The sequence below is a fragment of the Rattus norvegicus genome, chromosome 16 (genome assembly GCF_036323735.1).
Source record: "Rattus norvegicus strain BN/NHsdMcwi chromosome 16, GRCr8, whole genome shotgun sequence".
Classification (NCBI taxonomy): Eukaryota; Metazoa; Chordata; class Mammalia; order Rodentia; family Muridae; genus Rattus; species Rattus norvegicus.
In genome coordinates this window covers 53,338,569-53,358,488 of record NC_086034.1, presented here as the reverse complement: position 1 = coordinate 53,358,488, position 19,920 = coordinate 53,338,569, and the positions used below count along the sequence as shown (strand labels likewise).

The window sequence follows — 19,920 nt, the reverse complement described above, 5'->3', positions numbered from 1 at the left end:
CTTTCAACCCTCTTTTGAAAGCTCAGCATAAAAAAAAATTAAATTGAAGCAAAACTTAACCAGAAAAAAAATCTACATTGATCGTTATGATCTGAAATTAAGGAGGAGCACACACACATTACTTCCACAAATTGGTGCCTCAAATACAGAGTTAACTCGGTGAGTTGAGGTTTCAGAAATTGTATGCTAAAGAAAAAAAAAGCGCCGCTGTTCTGCGTTAGGATTTAAAATAAATATTTATCGTTTTAACAAACTATCCTGGCTTGTCTTTCTGGACAGACCTGATAGCCAATAACCTTTCTGTCCGACAGAACAATGGATTCTTTTGTGACTTGCCCTTTGACACGTTAAAAGAACTACACAGTAAACCAGCAGAATGCAAGCTGTGGAACATTTATTTTTAATCCTCATAAATGTTTTAAATCTTTATACCTTTATGCACACCTTTAAAGTCAGGAATTCTGTTCCCTATATAGGTCATAACAGCCCGTGGATTTTGTACTTGCTTATTGTGGACTGAATGGCCCGGTGTGCTGTTTGATTTAGATCCGGGGCAGTTAGAGAGCAAACAGTGTAGGTATTGGGATTTGCTCACACCTCCTCTCCCAATATCCTGCATGCCAGGCTGCCCCAGAGCACAACACCCCCATTGTCCTCCCGAAACTCAGAATCCAGGGAAAGAAAAGAGATGGAGTCTTTGCACTGAACTCCAGTGCTGCTATAGGATGCGGCAGGGAAACTTGTTTTCTTGCCTAATTTCTTTTGTTTTCACAAGTAGATAGATTTCACAGGACAGTGAAACAAAACATGCCACATACTTCCTACCGAGGCACACACCAATAATGGCAGTGATGTCTGCTGCTGGCCACTGGCTGCAAGTGGTGCAGACTTTGAATTGAATGGGGGAATTGCCCCTCAGTAAGCCTTGCTGTACTTTACAGTCTCTTAGGAACAAGCTGGTCCGTGGATTGAAACTGCTCAGCCAAATCAAACACCCCGGAGAGGAACGGGTCAAGGAATGAGTAAATTCCGCTTTAGCACCATTTCAGCCTTTTCTGACTCAGTCCTGCCGCTGGTGTACCAGGAATGTCTGATTAGTCATAATGCTGTTGAAAATAATAATAATAAAAAATTATTTGGCTGAAAACTTCTGTTAACACCGCTATCAGCTAAAGATGGAGTTTGCCACAAAATTCAAATAAATAGTTACCCAAGGTCTCTTTCCAAGAAGTAGTTTATTTTATCCTGTCTTTTTATGGCTAAATATAGATTGGATAAGGAGTCTCCCAGTAGCATTAATTGTGATGTCTTCACTGATGTATGTGAACAAGGATCACCTGTTTCGGGTGTTAGTCTAGCCTCAGAGGAGCAAGTCATAAAGCCCAAGGTGGGGGATATTTTTTAATTTTCCTTTTGTCATTGGTATCTAGGACATAAAGATTTAGAAAGGTGAGTGTGTGCTGGATAAGGAAGCCTGTGGACATGGCTCTGGTTGAGTGGAAAGGGTCTGTGGGCTAAAACGCTACGATGATGGGACCGTACTTAGTTTAGCTCTGAAGGCAAAGTAACTGAATGCTGCCGCCGTTAAGTTCTGTGAATAACATTTCTCATCCATGTTTTAAATCATTCAGGGAGAACAAAATGGATCCTAAAAAGATCCCCTTTCACTTTGCTCCCTTTTTACGATACCACCAAAGGAGTTCTTAGAATCAGCAAACACACCCAAGGCAAGAAAATCATACTCTAATTTCTCTTGGGGTAACCTTTATAGCAGATTGTGGGAATACCTATAGCACGCCTGAGGGGCGTCCCTTGTTACCTTGGTGGTGTCTTTTGTGGGACAGGAGCATGCGAGCTCACAGGAAGATGAACTTGCAGCTCTGTTTTCCCACGTTGCTAACCCTTTAAGGTGGTAGCCACGGAAGACCAGACCGTCACTCCCGAGCCTGACCCTGTTTGGATACCAACAGCTCTAGGAACGGAGCTCAGAGAGTCCTCCTCTCTCAACACTTTGCTTGCTAGTTTTTGCTTATCTTTGTTATCTTTGTTTTAGATAAATTTCTGCCATCCCCAACTCTCCTCTTGGCAAAGTCAAATATTTTACAATTTCCAAAACACACTATGAAACACTGGCAAATGCTAACACCCTCTATTGTAGATTTCCCTGAAACTCTCTGAGCAGCCAACTTTAGTGGACCCTGGAGAACCTAGCAAGGATGCCTCTCCAGACAGATCCTTATCACATCGAGCAACCCTCTTGATTCTGTCTGTCTGCATCAGCGTATATTGCTTTTGCCTCTGCTCATAGGTTTCCATGGTCTTACTAATCTCTGATTCTAAAGCATTTAGAACATAGTGTTCAGGCATTCAGTTGATTAAGTCAGGTTTCACTTTTATTGCAAATATACCCTTGACCTAGTAGTCGTGAATCAGAGAAACTCAAAACATTAAAAAAAAAAAAAAAGGCACCAACTTATCAAGTGTGAAAATGTCACTCTGGACCCCAGTTCCATAAGCACATGGGTGTCTTGTATTAACTAGTCATTTTCTGAAAGAAAATCTTTAAATGTAAATTTTAAGTAAAGTGACAAAAATTTCGGAAGAAGATAAAAAAAGTGACCATTCTTATTTGGGGTAGCTCTCAGGCTCTCAGTGGACTTTGTGTTGGAAGCTGAGTGTAATGTACAAAGTATAAATACTTAGGAAAGAGCTTTTCATGTTGAAGCTGAGAAAGGGAAGAGGTCTTTAGCCTGGGGGAGGCAAGACTAAGGAACTGAAAAACGATGTCTAGTAACAGTTTCTTTCCATTTTCCTAAATGAACGTTGAAGTTTACAGGCTCCATCATCTGTCAATCACTGATGCCCCACCTCCTTCCCCCAAATGTGAGTGCCTAGGTAAGAGAGGGGTGTCACTGTAGCTGTGAACTTAGTTTTAATGGAGACTTACTTTTTCCCCAGATAAAGGCATAATTCTTTTGTTAAAGAAATATTCTGATTACCCTTTTGTTGTGGGAAAATTGCTAGAATGATGTGATCCACAGGACGATTGCATGGGGAACTTAATGTATAATTTCCTATCTCAAGATACTCATGTTCAAGGCAAAAGTAGTCATTAGTTTGGGAGCTCAGATTAGAGGGTTCAAAATATTCAGCTGTTTTGAATTAGAGAGGAAAATACTAGAAAATATTTAAATTCTGATTTCTAGACATTTTAATATCTATTCTAGACTTGAAGTTTCTAATGATAATGAGTTAAATATAAGTTCCTCATGATTGTGCTGGGTCCTAAAGGTTCATGTTAACTATCTCCCACTGATGTTAATGTATAGCATGCTGTAATTAATAGAAAAGGCTTGATATTCATCTTAAAGACAATTTATTGAGTAGCTCAAGTCAAATATACCAGGTAGATTCCAGGAAACATAATCTCATCACACATCTATATCACCTATATATTTTATATTTAAGTAAAATATTATATCTAAGTAATATCTTATACTTAAAAATATTTGGTAGTATAGCAATTGGCCCTTGCCTCTTTCAGTGAAGAATTATAATAGATAACTGCATTTGATAATTTTCTGAAAGTTGTACAAAAGGATATAAATCACTCCAATATGCCTATTGTAAACTATCCTTGTCAAGAGTTATACTGAGTGTTTCAAAAGATCTATAAATCATTTCTTAAATTTCTAAGACATGCATTTAGCTATAGGGAAGCATTTCTGTAACTGTTGATCTCTGAAAGAAACCCAATAACTCTGGTCCAGTGTAAGTTCAATCAAGGCTAAATTAGTTGCCTGGAGGAGGGAGTACCGGCTAAGACAGGGCTGGAGAAGGCTTACAGTGTGACAGACTTACATAGAATATCACACTTTCCAGTCTCCTAAACAGAAATGCATAGTTCATTACAGAGGAATTTTGGCCAAAAGACACCAGTTTTCTTGTCCCTATCTGAATCAGGTATATGCAGGTCTACCATTGCTCCCGCTTGCTCTTACAAAGGTTTCCTTTGAGCAAAATTCAAAGAGCTGTCATTCTTCCTCGATCTAACCAAGAGACATCTCCAAAATTGCATTTCCACTCCCCTCAGATATGCAGTAGTAATATTCTTAAGTTCCTTTCATGCATATATTGGAAAAATAGGAAAATCAAATAAAGAAGAGGCTTAATTAAAATCTTCAGAGACTTTTAAAATGTGTGTTTATCTGTTTTCTTGTTTTGAAGTGTTTTTTATCCAACACAGACATTCGCTTTCTCTTCTTTTCCTTTGAGAAGTGTTACCTTACAAAGGAAGGCAAATACTAAAAAGGATTTTCCTATAATGAACCATAACCTCTGTCTTCAGAAGGATATAATTTTATGTACTATTAAGAAAGCAGCACTTTGCTGGCTTAGTTTGAACTAACATTCGTACCGATTATCAAAGTGAGTCCAGGCCAACCAATGTGGATTATCTTTTCAGATTCCTTTCCTACTCAGTTTTTTTCTAGGATGGCCAGAGTAGAGAACAGGGGCCACATAAATGTTTCCAATTCTGTATCCCCTCCATGTTGTGCTCTCTGTGGCATCCATGAGAGCAATGTTTCTCAACCTGTGGATCACAGTCCCATTTGGGGTCAAATGATCTTGTCACAGGGGTAGCCTACAACATTTACATTATGATTCATAACAGTAGCAAAATTCTAGTTACTAAGTAGCAATGAAAATAATTTTATGGCCGGAGTTTACCCCAACATAAGGAACTGTATTAAAGAGTGTTAGCATTAGGAAGGTTGAGAACCACTGACTTAGAGACTAAGGTGTTTGTAAGGATTAGCTATGGGGACCAATGAACTACAACAAAAAGGGACTTATGACCAAGAGTGCCAATTTAGAATACTCCCAACAGGAATTACAAATGCCAGTAAGACTAGAGTGAAGTTTTTTAAGTGCACAGAAAAATCAAACAACAACAGTAACAACAACAAAACTTATATACATTCTGGGTACACTGGAGAAAATATTCTTGTTTAAATGTTCCTTCTATCATCCTCTACAAAGTCTATGTGCCTACCAGGCTAAGATAGCTAGCTTCTCAGAAGCATTTGGGTCTCCCAGGAAGTGGCTGTCAAAGAGGTGACATCCCTGTAGATAGAAGTATACCTGTGCTTATGACTGTGGGGGTTCTCTCCCCACCGATTATCTAAGCTTCCACCACTTGTGGCCTCTTTGGGACATTGAGTATCTTATACCCTTTACCCATACTTACTACAGCTGGGGAAAATAACCCAACAATAACAACAAGAATGCTTCGGAAGGGTGCCGAAGGGGGCTGACTCCTTGTGGTTTACCAATGTGCCATCACACCTTATTCTGTTATTTTCTGTGCTGAAGTTAATCAAGGAAAGAGGAATAGGTCACGATGACTCCAGCTATTCTTGTGTTCACTGTGTAGTCTTGTGAAGGTTTAGTGTACTCTGAAATAAGTGCACATAATCTGTCAGCTTATTTTTGTATGGAATATTCCAGTTCATACTGTGAGAGTGAACACCTTTTGAAAGAACTTGTCTCTTAATAGCCAGATCTATAGTTTTTTCCTTTATTATTGTTTTTAAAGATTTCCTTAATTTTATTTTACGTGTATGGATGTTTTCCCTGCACCTCGTCTGTACGGGACATTGTGTGGTGCCTGTGGAGTCCAGAGAGGGTCTCAGATCCCCTTGGAACTTGGGAGTTCCCCAAGGTTCTAGACAATCACATGGGTGCAGGACCTTAATCAACACTGGTTCTCCACTAGAGCATCAATTGCTCTTAACCACTGAGCCATTACTCTGACTCCCTTGACTTCTTCGAAAGAGGGCAGGCTGGCTTCAAACCCCCAATCCTCCAGCCTCTGCTTCCTGAGTACTGAGAATGCTGACAGTTGCTACCACATCCAGATAGATCAGGAGATCTACATAATACAGCGGTCAAGATGAAAACGTTAGAACAGATCAGTTGTTGCTACAGTGTGGATAGTCTCGTGTTTCATGTGCCTGTCTGCTAGGTTCGACAATTTTAGGTAAAGGGAGGCCATGTGAGTACCTAATGTTTTTGTTGTTGTTGTTGTTGGTGGTGGTGGTGGTAGTGGTGGTTTGTTTTGGCTGTTGTTGTTATTTTTGTTTTTTTGTTTTTGTTTTTTTAAGGGACAGTGCTTGGGCAGAACAAAAGTGACAAGCAAAACTCTAGTCATTCTACTCTAGCTTTAGAATGGCAACTGGGACATTGAAGGCATTCAGGAAACACGTCGGCCCATTAAATCTTCAGTCAGCATTCACCAAATGAATACATGGTCCATAGTAATCAGATCTTCCCTCCACATTGTCCTAATGCTGACACATGATTTTAAAAGGCCATGACTACCCAGAGATAAAAAAGGAGATAAGGCAACGTTTCTTAAGTTTTATTTTTTTTTTTGAAATTACAAAACAGATGAGAAGAAAAAAAATGAAAATTTTAGGAAGTGCTATTATTATTATTTTTTTTTTCGGAGCTGGGGACCGAACCCAGGGCCTTGCGCTTCCTAGGCAAGCACTCTACCACTGAGCTAAATCCCCAACCCCTATTATTATTTTTTAAAGCAAAATATAGTCTTCCTGAAGAAAAGCGCTCACTGAGCTTCCACAATTTCATAGCACAGGAATATTGCCAGGACCTGGGTAAAGCTTAAATGTATCTCGGAGTATCATGAATAATTCAGACAAGGAAATGCGATTTCTGTTCCTTCTAAAGTGTCTGGCTATATTCACACCCATTGAGAAAACAAGATCAACACGAACAAGTTCACATTTCCCTTCTATTTAAAATAGCGTAAGGAAGATAATTTAAACACCACAAATTCTAAGATATTTCTCCTTATGCTTCGGAGTGTAATCAGAGAGCTTAAGCTAGAAAACGGTGTCAATTTAGGGAGATCTTTTTAAGTTGAAAAGCTGTAAAAGCTGGAAGACCTTGTATAAGTAATCAAAATAACAGCTTCCAAGTAGATTCGAGAAAATGAAAGCTTAAATACTTAGCATTTGGTAAGTTACAAAAACCATTTTTTTCAGACTTATTTTATTCCGTAATTGTATGTATGCCTGTGTGTGGGTGGGTGCTGCTGGGTCAGTGCCTGCAGGGACCTGGAGCATCTAATCAGTCCGTGGCTGCAGTTCTGGGTGGTTGTCAGCTGCAGGGGGTTGGTGCAGGGTTTCAAACCTGGGTCATCTGCAAGAGCAGAAAATGCTGTTAACACAGAGACCTGGCTCCAGGCACGCTGCAGAAAGTATCAGTCCAAAAATGATCCAACCTGATCAATCCAAGGATGCTGTAAAGCCAGCACTTGCCCTGTGCTAGCTACTATGCCAAGAGCTTTAAATGTGTTAACTCTAACAGAGGGGCTGAAAATTGTGAGCATACCGAGGATAGGTACTTTTCAGGCCATGAGACTCAGCGGTGCTCAACAAGACTTTCGTGACCTTTCTCCTGAAGAAAGACTTAACAAAGTCACCTACCTGCCTTACTCTTCACACATTGCATTCTGCTGCCATTTAAACAAAGCTTTTCTATGTATGTCTAATCATCCCCTGTGAGCCTAAATGCCATAAGAAAACGACAGTGTTTTGGCTGTTTACTACGTCATGGCCTTGGCCAGAAGGAAATGATGGCTGGATACGAGACTGAATAGGTTGTAGACATATAGATTTCTATGTCTGTCAATATGATCTGTGTGAAAGAATGGAGGTTAAATTAAAGTAGTGAGAACTGATTCCTTTCAACTTTCATCACAAGAAAATTCATATGGTCCATATATCTTCAGATGTTCTTTTTGTTAAAACCTTTTTTTTCGTGCAGTTGGTGCCCTTTTTAGGTAAAACACTAAGCTAATGTCTAAAGAATCCTTTGAAGTCTTCAAGGTATCTTGAACAAAGGAAGTCCTGACACAATAGAAAATAACTTGGCTCATTTCGCACACTATCGACTTCCCCCACAATTTAATCCCGAGAACAACCAGCCTTGTGGTAGTAACCTCTGAGAATTAAAAAATAAATAAAAACAGCAAAGACTATAGTCATCTGATTTACTAAGAAACAATAGTCACCCCTTTTAACTACACCTGTTTAGGGAAAAGGATTTTCTTAGGTCTGTAACTTAGACACTGAGGGTATATCCTGAAGTCACATAGAATCATGTCTTTTCAGATAAGATGTGGTCTGAAATCTGATTATGTTCTTGACTTCCTTTCTACCAGAGCTTTAATTCTATAAAACTAACCCAACCGATTACAGTTTCCTTTCAATTATACAAAAATTCCCTTCCTCTGTATATAAAGTATTTGGGCTACATGTTAAATTAATTTTTAGATTTATTAGCGGGACAGAAGATACCATCTTATTTAATAAAAGCAAATGATAATCTTACTCATGAATAACCTGGTGTAGTTTGAAAAGTCATCGTCCTTTTGACCCAGCGACCCACTAGTGCTTCCCAGAAATTGTGATCCGACAAAGTCATTTGACTTAAGCTGTAGATCATCATGGGATGTTGTATCACTTCATAATCATTTGAAACCCTAATTTTTTTTCTTCCTTTGAAAGAAATGGAAAACATGTCCTCAGAACTCCGTTTCCTCCCTTTGGAACTTTGATATTTATTTTCATAGCTGTCAGGAATGCAAAGATTAGGATCATCAACTTGATTCCTCGAGGATGTTCTGTCTGTGAACTGCCCAGTTCCCACACTCTTCAGTGTTTTCGTGCACTCTGCTTCTATTCCCCTCTGTAAGCTGAGGTCCTGAAAGTCCACAGTACAGAGAAGGCCTGTGGGGAAGAGAGCATCCAGTGGGACTTCAGCACATGGAGTGTGTGCATTCTTTAGGTCACCTAACCAAAGGCGCTTTCAAGGTCAGTCAGAAAGAACTAAGAAGAGTGTTGATTTGAAACTCAAGTGTTTCCACTTCTAACTAAAAGCAAATCATTTCCAAGAAATCAACAACCATCCTAGCTGATGCATCCCAGAGCAAGGGAGAATATTTTATCTGGTCAACAAACAGCATAGCTTCTTGGGTGACTGGCATTTGGAAACAAGACTTCCCACTGATCAAAGAATTCATTGATCAGTGCATTCTCTTGGGAAATAAATCAGGATTCTACCTGCCAAATATAATGCCAGGTGGCAAAATGATTTTAAAACCATTATCAACATAGTCACTCAACAAACATACCTGGACCATGAGTTCATACTTCTAAGTAAACCAGGATATTAAGGAATTGTTCTTTCTGGCAGATGGGCATGACCATATAAGAACAGGTTCTTTCATTCTCACTTCCCAGACTTGTAAAGCTAGTGTCTCAGTTGCTGAGTTAATACGAGTGAGCCAGTCATGACCTTTCTAGTTCTATCTAGTACTGAAAAGTTCTCAATAAAAGGAAGTAACTGGGGCTGGAGAGATGGCTCAGAGGTTAAGAGCACTGACTGCTCTTCCAGAGGTCCTGAGTTCAATTCCCAGCAACCACATGGTGGCTCATAAACCATCTGTAATGGGATCTGATGCCCTCTTCTGGTATGTCTGAAGATAGCTACAGTGTACTCACATACATAAAATAAATAAATAAATCTTAAAAAAAAAAAAGGAAGTAACTGAGGTGGGACCTCAGGGGCAGGGGACATGCACTAAGGGGATGGCTTCAAGCTCCCTGGGTTCAATTTTTAGTCCTCCAAAGAGATTAGCAATAAAAGTAGAGAATGAGAGAGATCATAAATTCTAGGTGCAAATATTGAGAGTCTAATTACACCTTTGTTGTTGTTTTATTGAAACAGACTCTCTCTTATGTGGCTCCAACTGTCCTGAGCTCGCGACATAGATCAGGTTGGCCTCAAACTCACAGAGATCCTCCTGCCTCTGCCTCCCAAACTCTTGGATTAAAAGCATGTGCCACCATGCCCTGCTGAAACTGTGTTTTAATGTTAATATTGTCTACATGGTTAATTTGTTTGCTTGTTCCTTGTACTCCCATGAGGGAGCTACCATGTGTTTGTGGCAGAAGAAATGATAAAACATTGAGCTAGGAATCCATTAAAGGAGTTCAGTTCAATTCAACACGAATGCTGATTATGCAATAATATAGAAGATGGTAACCTGTCATACAAAGGATACTTAGTAGCACATAGAAATTCTGTCAGAAGAGACGACAATAAAAGGCTCTGAGAAGAGAGATTTCTTAGAGGATGAGAGAAGGACGCTCAGAGAACTATGACAGGGAACATTGTACAGGACTGGTGCACTCATCATCCATATGAAAACAAGGAGGGAGTGGTATATAAACGTCAGCAATGACTCTCTCTCTCCCCCCCCCTCTCTCTCTAATGGTTGTTAAAGAAATTCTTGATTCTCGCCTTTCCAAGTAAGTTCCAAACCCTCACTTAATTAAGGCCTGACTTTAATAACATTTAAATACATCATTAACGAGACTGTAAACCAGTGTAACCATGGTGGGAGACAGAGTAAAGGTTCTTCCAAAAATTACAACTGCCCCATCTTGTTTATTGGAAGGGTTGCATTACAGCTTGGGGGCCAGTGGAACAGAAACCATGGGACTTAGTAACTACTTCTAAAGTAAGCAAGACTTTGGTTGGGAAGATCACAAAGGTATACACTCTATGTAATTCATAGTACTGTTATCTGACACAAGGACAGTTCTATAAATGTTAGCTGCTATAATTATATTAGCTGCCATTATATGTTGTTGACACATTTATAGCTGATTTTAGAAGTTACAGAAAGACTCTGCTTACCACTTGGTCCTTGACAGTCTTGCAAAGTCATGCAGGTGATATGAAGGGCCACCCCTTTGATGAGGTCCATGGATGAACCCCAGAAGACCTATGCAATGCTCCTCTTAAGAATGCATCACTGGGACAGTTGAAAGAAAAGATCCGTGGGTGATCAAGTAACAAGAGAGAGAGTGAAACTCTCAACCAAAGTGGAAAGAGATGGATGGGTGAGGATTCAAGCATTCAGGACTTGGGATGCTTCCTGAAAATGTCTTCATACAGGCACCTAGCAAACAGCCAGGAATACTTTAGCTATCAGGGAGAAGTGAAGCAAATGTTGGGGCCCATGAGGGCTCTGATGTTGCCCACGTGAACAGACTGTTGACCACATATAGCTTGACCCTACTGCCTCTGTGGGAGCCGTTGTCCTCCACGGATGCTTGTTTGACCAATAAAAGACTGCAGACAAGCTGTTTTAGTTCCTCTCTAGAAAAACAATTCATATTTTTTGCACTAGTTTATCTTTTAAATTTTTTTATTTAATTAAAATAAAATTATATAATGTCCTCTGCTCCCTGTCCTCTATCTGACCCTTCTGGTATCCACTGCCCATGCCTTCTCAAATTCATGGCTTCTTTTTCTTTAATCATTATGGTTACATACATATGCAAATAATTATGTAAATGCAGCCTGCCATTGAATATAATTGTTCAGTTTAATTAAGTTACATGTTCTAGTTAATACCACTTTTCCCATTTCCCCCTCTATGATTTTAAATAAGCGATAATACTCTTTCCTTGTTTTAAAAGCATAGAATCTGACTGATAAATGCAATTTCTGTGAAGAACATTAACATGAATCAGCAAAATTAGCCAATTTTTACTTATTTTGCTGTTTAATGTTGGGCAAAAGTTGTTTTTTTTTCCACTGAAGTTAACATTGTAATATACGCTTCTGGCAAAACAAAACAAAACAAAGATTAAAATTAAAAAAAGAAAAAACTAAAAGATTTAAATGATGAACAATTTCAAAAAGTTTGGTGCAGATCAAATACTCTGATTATGCATACTCTGGAATGCATACTCTGATTATGTACGGTTGAGACTGGTGTATAAAAATGCTAATGAGATGTTAGCTGTAGCAAGACATGGTGGTGCGGACCTGGGAGGAGTCAGGACAGGACAGTCACAAGGGTAAGCCTAGCCTGGTCTATACATTCTATACATTTTCTCTCTCTCTCTCTCTCTCTCTCTCTCTCTCTCTCTCTCTCTCACTCTCTCTCTCTCTCTCACACACACACACACACACACACACACACACACACACACACACACACACACAAAGGTGGGATAGAGAACCAAGTCCTGCATATGATCCTCTGATCTCCACATGCAGTGGAATAGCACACATGCATCCTTACATATATATGTACATGGCCACACGTTCACTCACAAAAACATGCATGTACGATAAATAAGAGTAATTTAAAAACTAAAAATCAATAAAAAATAAAACAAATTAGGAGGGGGAAAGAGGAGGGAATGGGGAATGGAAGGAGGAAGGAAGAGGAGAGAAGGGGGAGAGAGGGAAGGAGGGAGAGAAGGGAGGGAGAAGGAAAAAAAGCACCATGTCATCCTTATAAGAGTGAGTTCATTGGAAGACAGATACTGATTCTCCTGGCTGTGTGAGTTCACTGGTAACAAGCTAGAGTCCTGATCTTGGGAACTGTTCACAGTCAATATGGACAGTCACACAGCATCAGAGAGAAGTGACCAACCATTCTGAGAGCACACACAGAAGAGAATATGTCTGGTCTTACCTGAACCAATTTAGACAAGAACAAAGCAAAAACAGGGTTTGCGGGCAGTGACCCTGTACGCTGGTGAGCAGGGCATGGAAAGAACCTGGGAGGTTGATGGATGGGTGTGACTGGAAGAACAAAAATGTAAATGAGGCTTGGTGTGTTGAGGGAGTGAATTCAAAGCCATTGCAGTCAGGTGAACTCTGTATTCTTTCCAGCTCCTTCATTGTTAACTCAGTGTATGTGCACCGATTCTTGGACATACATAGCTCTCTCCCCTCCTCATGGATGTTGGCTGTTACATTTTAGCATCACATAATGAAGACATGTTATGTTTGAAACATAATGAGGTGTTTGTAAAGTGAATGTATAATGTAAAATGACTGTGGAGTGGGGATTCCATCAGGCAAGACCTGTTACCAGCCAGTCACTCTCCTAAGATCATGCATAGTAATGAAGTTTGGCTATGTTCAGAGAGAATGACTAAACCAAAATAGCTACATCGTAGAAATTAAAAATGCATTTCATATTAAAGAAAAAAATAAGGTAATACTATAAAGCCTACCCAGTTTCAGTGATTGCCTTGTTCTTAGATTGCTACAGCCTATGGTAAAGCTTAAAGAAACTTCTCCAGGAGTGCAGTGCACATCTCTTATCTTCTGGATTGTTCTCCTCACTAAGGCCCACTATTCTATAAAACACACAAAAGGAAGGGAGAGAGAAAGAAAAAAGGAAGGTAGGAAGGAAGGAGAGAGAGAAACAAGGAAGATATGGATAGATAGACAGACAGACAGACAGACAGACAGACAGACAGACAGATAGATAGATAGATAGATCACATTCAATCACTGCTCTTGAAGACCTGACATCAACTATGTTCACAGAAGTTAGACTTTAAGCCTATAGAGCTACTCGTTTGCAAATGCCTGTGTTCATTTTCTAGCCAACTTTCCTGCTTAACTCTGTTTTTCCTGAGCTGATCTACCTTACCCCAATTCATCTTCAGTGTAAATTGGGGTGGTAAAATGACATCAACTCTTCCTATAGTTTATCATAATGGCTGCCCCCATTGGCTGCTGCGTCAGGGAGTGTGGCAAATTCTTAAACACTTCTCAGTGACTAGTCACAAAACCACTCCAAGGAAGGTATTGTTTTCATCTTACAGAAGAGGGCATGGCCTCAGAGATGTTTGACAACTTGTACAGAGTCACACATATGGGGAGGGTGGGACTCAAACTTGGATCCTTGATGTTCCAACCCCTGAGCTCTGAGTGGTTTTCAAAGCCGTCTATTAGTGGGAACTACAGGCCGGTCAAAAGAAAAGGTTACAATTTACACTTTCTCATTCTCTCTATGATTTTATACATGGGCGCTACAGAAATATTTGTTTAGAAGCAAATATTTTTCCTCTTCAAAGATCCCAAATGGCACAACACTAAAAAGAGGCAGGCAATCAGAATCTAGGATGTCAATAATCATTTTTTATATACTGAAGTTATAGATGGTTTTTACTTTCCTTTATATTATTGGTTGTCTATGTTTGGGGGTGGGGGGAGGGAGTCTCATGTATCCCAGGCTGGCCACTAACATCCTGAGTAGCCAAGGATAACCTTGAGTTTCCAGTTCTTCGTTCCTCATTTTCCCCAAGTGCTGGGATTTCGGGTCTGTTCCACCACTCCCAGTTTTGTGGGTTGCTGGAGATCAAACCCAGGCTTGCTGCATGCTAGGCAAACAGCCTACCTACTGAGTCACATCCCTAGCCCACTTGTCCACACTTTTAAAAATCTAGTTCAAGTTCTAAAATTTTCAAAGTAAGGAGATGCTTCTAGAAAACCCAAAGGAAATATGAGACTCTAGCTGACATTTAGATAGCTAATTATGATGTTCCTAGACAAAGTCATAGGAAAGTTAAACCAGCTGCAATTGAATGCTTTATCAGTTCCATTTACTTTTAAAATTGGCATCCTTGGTATTTTAAGAGATTACGTGTACCACTGGGAAGTTGGTAGCTGTTAGCTTGACATTCTGTGTGCGATGTCATTAGTCCCCTGTGTTTGCTGGCCATAAAGATTTACCCTGGATTAACAATGATTAGTTCTACTTTGGAGCTGAGTCAGTTCAAATGGAGTTCAGAAATAATCAAGAGCTTGTACCAATGCATACATCAAGTAGTTTTTCTTGAGCATGTAGGACCAATCTAAGGCAGAAAAATGGGGCACTGGAAAGAATGTGTCTTGGGAGAAAGCCCTTCTTGCTGTCTTCATGTTTTGAGGGCAGTATCTAGTACTATAAATGGTAAGGTTGAACACTAGCTTTTGTGAGTGTTCATTTCTCAGGTAAGTACTAATATGCTGGGAAAGAAAACTCATCTCGCCCCTTTACTGGAAGAAAAATGAACTGGGAATGTAGCTCAGTAGAAATATCTGCCTAGCATGCATGAGCCTTTGGCTGTAATCCCCATTACCAAAAATAATACTAAAATTAAGTTAAATTAAGCACAGTAATTGAATGGGTTTTCGCAAGGTTTTGGTGCATGGTTCACATTATAAGGCACGGCCATGGCTAGCTGTGTTCCTCCTTCCTCCCTCATGCATTGTCATCATTATTAGTTAAGTTTCATCATGAACTAAGATAACATACTACGTGAGCAGGGGAAGGTCCGCGGCCCCGTGGAGCTTGTGTTCTGCTAAGGTCTATTTTTGCTTTGTATCTGCAGTTCAGTTGCCTGATTCATGAATGGATGAGTCTGCATAGACAAAACAGTTTTGCTAAGTGGTTACTGTTTTAGCAGATATGGTTGCAATATTTCCTTCTCGCGTAGCTGATGGATTTATACATGCCTTTGGAAGGCAACTCTTTCGAAGTTGGGTAGAGGTGTGCCGTTTAAAAGTTGCGTCAAAAGCAGCATGCGTTCAGAATTAGCAAATAAGACACTACAGTTATTTACAAAGATGGTTATTTTAATAAGCACCAACATTTTGTACCCTTGAAAGTACAGTGGTTTTCTTGTATTGCTTCTGTCTGTATCCCATTCATGGCCTTCAGTTGATTACTCAAAAGTTTCAGAAGTCAGACACTGGAATATTCATACTGAGTACCAGAGCCGTCCTGTCAGCCCATTTTTGAGATGAAAGCATTTTCACTGGTACAGAGTCAGTGCCTGGTAACAAATGTTGCTCATTTCAGGCGAACGTGAACACTCATTTAACTGGGTCCTAAGGGATAAACATATTTCAGAGTCTTTGAGAACCAAGACGTACTTTCTGTCAGCCCAAGGGATTGGTGTAGGAACAGGGATATTAACATTCCTAACATTCAGATGCTAAAATTCCTTTTCTGTGAAAAAGAGCGGGTATTTAAGTGTAACTGGCTGCATCAATCACAAATAAAATGAGGGTCTGTATTGTCTCTTATGCAAAAGCCATCACAATTTTAGAGGCATCCATTTCTTTGTGTACCTTGCAATACTCTCTGAATTCTTTAGTCCTTATCCATTTGAGGCAAGTCATTAGAACACATCCAATCGATGAAATGGCACAGAGACTTGTAGTTTACTTGGAAAGCCACAATGAGTAACATGTAGGTAAGAGAATTCAGAATGTTTCAGTTGGTCTTTGTGAGTACAGACAGTTCTCAGTTCCCTCCTTAAGAGACTTCTGGTATACCTCCTTCATTGTTCATCTGTTTTACAGTTTTATCTCAGTGCTGGTTTCTCTCAGGACAAGTTAATATAACCACTGGAGCAGTGGGTGGAGATAAGTGTAGTCAGGAGTAAAGCTTCTTATCTCTTTGGATGCTATAAAATTAGGCAGGCTTCCTTGGTCTGGGAATTAGCAAGTGCCATTCCTAGCCCTCCCCAGTAGGACAAATTCACTGTTTTTCAGCAAAACACAAAAAGCAAGCGAAGCTAGTGTCTACTCACTCTGACATCAAAGCGGTTCAGGTTTGATCTAGTTACTGTGCCGGAAGAAACTTCAGAGTCAAATGAAATTTCTAAATATAATAAGAAACAGTGAGAAATGGTTCAGAAGCAAGATTGATGAAACAAGCCCTCATCTTAACCATTCTTATGAATTCTAAATACTTAAAATAGGAATGCCGTCAAGTGTTACATCAATAATCAGGATGATATATTATTGTTTCTCCTTTGAGTGAGTCTATTGTAACACATGAATGTATTCTGAAGACACAATGTAAGTTAACCCCTTTGAAAGCAAAGCAAGAAGAGGATGATAAATGAAATAATGAGTTTATTTCTTAAGTTACATGTGCATAGTTTCTTATGAAATGGATTTAATTATCTTATTAATTATATGTAATCACTAAATAATATATGGTCTGCGTAGTTACATAACGTACAAGGTATCGTGAATATTATTTTATTATTCAGTTGACAAACTGAGGATAAATAACGAAAACATTATGCCTTTATTTTTAATAACTCTGTAACAGAATCTGAAAACTCTGAGTACCCCTGTAGTTCATTCATCTGGCTAAAGTGAGTGAGATAAATGAGAACGGGCACTCTCTACATGGCTGGTAGGAAGCAGAAGGAAATCAATTCATTTCCTCTGAATTAAAGTTTCTATTAGTCATCTCAGGATGGTGTAAAGGTAGTCCTCAAAAATAGACCTTAAGCTGGTTTTGAGGATTAGAAAAAGAGCAGTAATTATTATATTTCCTGAAAGAAGAAGAAAAAAAGAACAAAAACAAAAATCATCGTAACAGAGATGACCTGACCTGGTCTGGCTCAGTAAGTCGAACACCTGAGAGAATAATTGGTGTTTGCCCCTCTGGACTCCTGTACTCACGGGCTCCTGTTCTTACATTTGTAGGCCATGGTGTTTGTTACAAACTTGAAATTTCCAGGACCTTTGTAGCTACCCAAAATAGACGGCAGTGCCTCGGTCCATTTTTGGAGATGCAAAGGTGTGTTCAAATGTGTGGGAGCCTTTTAAAGAGGCCAAGTGGGGAGATCCAAATCTAGTAACATGAACATAGAGTTCACGTTACAGGATGGTGACAGAGTGGGTGCTTAGGATGGGTAAAATGCTGGGTACCGTTTGTCCTGGCCTTTCGAGTTCCTCCTTCCCTTACCCAACATTGTACACGCAAGTCCAAGGCAGCCTGAATTTTGATCTTTCTATCCGTCTTCACAGCTAGGCTTCATTGCACAGTGTAACTTTTACCAATAAATAACCCACAAATAGATCATTTCAGCTGTGACCTTTTTTTTTCAGAAGCATTTGACAAAGTATCCCTCATGTTAACAGAAATTAATTTATCTCTGAGAATTACCTCACTTCTCCAACCATTTTTTCTAATTATCCTGCATAACATTTTGTCCCATGATAACTGCTTCTGGAGATCACTTTGCCCTACTTGAACGCCTTCGTTAAATGTGCCTCATTTTCAACTTCAGCGCTTCAAATTTTGCCTCTCTCTTCAGAAGACATTCTACTCCTCCTGTCTCAAATCATTGCAGCTCTCACTGTCTCTGCTGCTGGTGTCTCTTTTCTAGTTTCCATAGAAGCCTCTTTTTCTTGTTCCATCGAAGCCAGCACCGGATACTTAAATGAGCTGGCTGTTGTGCCCAGCAAGTTCATCAGGGTTTGAACAGCAAGGCTCTATCAAGCCTTTTTCTTAGCAAAAAGAAAAGAGCAGCATTTGGCACTGTAACAGCGCTGGTACACCTGGCTTGAATCCGCAGGAACCTGTGGGAGCACTAGCCCTTTTGTGGCCTTCTGTCTCCAACGGAATGATGTTCCTCAGCCCCTCACTCAGTAATGGTTTTCCTATACATTCATCCTTCACACTCCAGTTTTCAAAATGTGAAACTTCATGGGCCTCAGATGTTTCTTCCAACTATCATTTAAGAATATATGAAAAACGACAGATACTTAAAGTCAAACCCGGTCCTGAGAGTCTCCAGAATGCGTCAGGTTTGCGATGCGCTGCATTTAGACATAACATACTAAGCAGATCTATGGATGTGTCTCGCTAGATTCTGCAGAGAAAAAACAAAAACAAAAACAAAACATGAGTTCCTAAGGTGGAGACGCTGGCAGGGGAGACACAGACTAGAAGAGAAGGCAGAAATCAGAAGTGAGGTTCATACAAAATGCTTCTGAATTTAATTAAAGCAGACAGCACTCATAGCAATCAAGGGCCTAAGGTAATTTCTTTCTACAAAAACCCTTTTAGAACCGTGCAGTGTGTGTGTGTGCACCATAAGCCCATTTCACGATGCTGTTTATAAAACCTTCAGATAGTGTGACCATCAATGTGACAACCTTTTTCTCTTCCTTATAGACTACGATTCCTCTCTAAGTCCTGTGAGGGTGGAGGGGGAATGATTTTTATTTGCCATTTATTTCGATCTCCTCTCTAGTATATCTATTCAATTAGCCAACATCTGCTTTTACTTAAGTCTTTTGGTCATTATTAATTATTGATGGCATTTTAATGGTCCTTTCATGTTAACCCTCTATTCCATAATGTATTCACTCATCACCTTTAACCAAACACTGTACAGAGATAACTGCATTCACCTTTTCACTGCTTTTATTTATTATTTGTGGTGGGGTGTGGGTAAACATGCACGCAAACAGGGCTTACAGGACTGGGTTCTCTTCTCCCATTATGTAAGTACCAGAGACAGCACTCAGACTGTCAAGATTAGCAGCAAGTGCTGACCTGCTGAGCCATCTCACTGGTCCTCATTCAAGTTTTCAAATCAAAGAAGGTCCTCTCCTCAGAATTTACAGTCTCTTAGGACAGAGCCAAGCAGCTGCCATGATCGTACATCTCTTTCCACAACACACATTTACCTCTAGCCATTTTTCACGGTCTTGTTTAATTCTTTCAAAGGGTACTCAAATAGGTAGACAGGATTTTATATTTTATCAACTAACTCTTCCCAAAATAGCATGGTTTGCCACTGGGGAAGCAAAGCCTGGAACTCAGCGGCCCCTGATTGTAAAAGGCTACCCTCGTCACTTTCAGAAGGTAATCACCACCTTAGTAGGCAGATCTTGGACTTCGGCTATCATTGGATTATAATTACAGTCCACCAACATAGCTGATGTGTGTTTGTAACAAGATGCATAGGGCTATAAATCTGCAAAGGGTATGACAGATTCTCCTCTGCTTTCTACAAGCCACTCCCTTTGATAGCAACAACATTCCCCCACAGCCTTCTTCTTAGCATATGAGGTGACAAAGTCATCGATTTGAAAAAGGCTATCCCATCAAGCCCAGGACAAAACTAGAGAGGAGATGAGAATTCTTTAATCCTGTTGCCCGACTCTTATTTAAGAACTCTTATTTAAAACTGAAACAGGAAA

The 19,920-nt window shown here is 39.8% G+C and overlaps 1 protein-coding gene and 1 long non-coding RNA gene across 51 annotated transcripts in view; one reads left to right on the top strand and one right to left on the bottom strand.

Moving 5' to 3' along the window:
• Positions 1–19,920, top strand: part of Sorbs2 (sorbin and SH3 domain containing 2) — a 313,506-nt gene that overhangs the window by 122,812 nt on the left and 170,774 nt on the right. The gene's annotated exons all lie outside the window — the stretch shown is intronic.
• Positions 15,379–17,412, bottom strand: LOC120097374 (uncharacterized). Its single transcript, XR_005494718.2, has 3 exons — positions 17,315–17,412; positions 16,497–16,567; positions 15,379–15,789 (listed from the first exon to the last, which is right to left on the bottom strand). It is a non-coding gene; the product is annotated as an uncharacterized LOC120097374 (long non-coding RNA).